At 44.6% G+C, this 2,462-nt stretch overlaps 1 non-coding gene across 1 annotated transcript; it reads right to left on the bottom strand.

Moving 5' to 3' along the window:
* Positions 1 to 1,257: 1,257 nt before the first annotated feature.
* On the bottom strand, positions 1,258 to 1,364 carry LOC123462457. The gene has a single exon (XR_006638279.1). It is a non-coding gene; the product is annotated as a U6 spliceosomal RNA (small nuclear RNA).
* Positions 1,365 to 2,462: the final 1,098 nt, after the last annotated feature.

Consider the following 2,462-nt stretch of genomic DNA (forward strand, 5'->3'; position numbering starts at 1 on the left):
TTTGGCAACCAAGGTTTGAACACATGACCAGTGGGGTTCTTCTGCATCCAAACTGTAGCAAACAAATACAGATTTGTATTAGCTTCTGTTGTGTTTTTTAAAAAATGGAAAACGAAGTCAAAGATCTACCTCCCAAAACATTGCAGGGTGCACTCACAGGGTGAATTTTACTATGTCCTAAAGGCAACGTGTATCAGTTGTTGTGGTTTGGATTGAAAGGATGACCCACAAGGCTCACATGTTGAAGTCCTGGTCCCCAGCTGGTGGTGCTATTGAGAGGTGATTGGCTCAGGGGGATGTTAGCTTCATCAACAAACTCTTAGGAGGCCAGGATAATTAGAAGAAGTAAGTTAGTGGGAGTGTCTTTCAAGGGTATGCCTTGTCTGATGCTTCTTGTTTCTCTCTGTCTCTGCTTTCTGGCCACCAGGAAGTAAGCAGCCTTTATCATATGTTCTTGCCACAGGCCTGCTTTGAAAAGGACAAGCGGGCTGGAGAGATGGCTTAGCGGTTAAGCGCTTGCCTGTGAAGCCTAAGGACCCCGGTTCGAGGCTCGGTTCCCCAGGTCCCACATTACCCAGATGCACAAGGGGGCGCACGCGTCTGGAGTTCGTTTGCAGAGGCTGGAAGCCCTGGAGCGCCCATTCTCTCTCTCCCTCTATCTGTCTTTCTCTCTGTGTCTGTCACTCTCAAATAAATAAATAAATAAAAATATTTAAAAAAAAAAAAAGAAAAGGACAAGCAACCATGGACTGAAATATCTGGAGCCTTGAGACATAAATCATGTCACTAAATGACAGCTAGGCCACATTCTTGAAGCACATAACACAAGATGCCAATGCAAGATATAAATTTTATATTTATACATTCATTAGGTACATAATCAAGCTACAAATCAAATTCAACTTGAATCAAAATTTCACTTGTATATTTTGGGATATTTGGTTGCATTTTGATAATATTTATATGGATAAAGGTTTATGGCTAATCACCCTGAAAAAGGAGAGTAAAGAGAGGAGAGAGAAGCCGGGCGTGGTGGCGCACGCCTTTAATCCCAGCACTCGGGAGGCAGAGGTAGGAGGATCGCCGAGAGTTCGAGGCCACCCTGAGACTACATAGTGAATTCCAGGTCAGCCTGAGCCAGAGTGAGACCCTAACTCGAAAAACCAAAAAAAAAAAAAAAAAAAAAAAAGAGAGGAAAGAGGGAAGAGGGTGGTTTCTGCCAGATGTTGACATACTATGAAGCCAGAAATACTTTAAAAAAAAATAGAATGCTTCACAAATTTGCATGTTATACTTGCGCAGGGGCCATGCTAATCTTCTCTGTGTTGTTCCAGTTTTAGTATATGTGCTGCCGGAGCGAGCACCAGAACTACTTTTTTTTTCCCAATTATTTATTTATTTATTTGAGAGCAACAGACACAGAGAGAAAGACAGATAGAGGGAGAGAGAGAGAATGGGCGCGCCAGGGCTTCCAGCCTCTGCAAATGAACTCCAGATGTGTGCGCCCCCTTGTGCATCTGGCTAACGTGGGACCTGGGGAACCGAGCCTCGAACCGGGGTCCTTAGGCTTCACAGGCAAGCGCTTAACCGCTAAGCCATCTCTCCAGCCCCAGAACTACTTTTAAAGTAAAGTTTTGGAGTAAAAACAGGGCATTTTGTTTCACTGGCACATGTAGAGAACTCAACAACAAATCCAATCAAATGTGGAAACCAATAAAGGGTAGAAGTGATGCTACAAATCAGGTGGGACCAGACAGATGGTTTAGTCAAAATGCTTTATGAGGGCTGGAGGGATGACTTAGTGGTTAAAGCATTTGCCTACAAAGCCAAAGGACCCAGGTTTGATTCCCCAGGACCCATGTTAGCCAGATACACAAGGTGGTGCATATGTCTAGAGTTTGTTTGCAGTGGCTGAAGGCCCTGGCATGCCCATTCTTCCTCTCTCTCTCTCTCCCTCTTTCTGTCAAATAAATAAATATAAATAACTTATATATATATGCCTTACGAGGGCTGGAGAGATGGCTCAGTGGTTAAGAGCACTTCCTGAGCATGCATAATGGCCTGAGTAGGCCACAGACACCACTTAAGTGTAACCCCCAGGATCCACATAAACAGCTGGGCATGGCCACATGCACCTATTGCTCCAGTCCTGTAGGGGAGCAGAGACCCAAGAACCATTGGTGCTCACAAGAAAATACCAAGCTTCCAGATCAATAGCGATTCAGCTCAAATGAGGCTGGGTGGAGGGGTGATGGAAGAGGACACCCAAAATTCAGCTCTGGTCACCAATGGCAAGATCACCACACCATAGGAAAGTACATGGGGTGCCACGTGGGCATGTATGTACATACAGTACAACACACACATGCAATACACTACAACACACATGTACACACACACACACACACACACACACACACACACAAATGTATTAGGACTTTGATTTACCATATAGAGGAAAG

This window comes from Jaculus jaculus, chromosome 7 (assembly GCF_020740685.1).
Source record: "Jaculus jaculus isolate mJacJac1 chromosome 7, mJacJac1.mat.Y.cur, whole genome shotgun sequence".
Classification (NCBI taxonomy): domain Eukaryota; kingdom Metazoa; phylum Chordata; class Mammalia; order Rodentia; family Dipodidae; genus Jaculus; species Jaculus jaculus.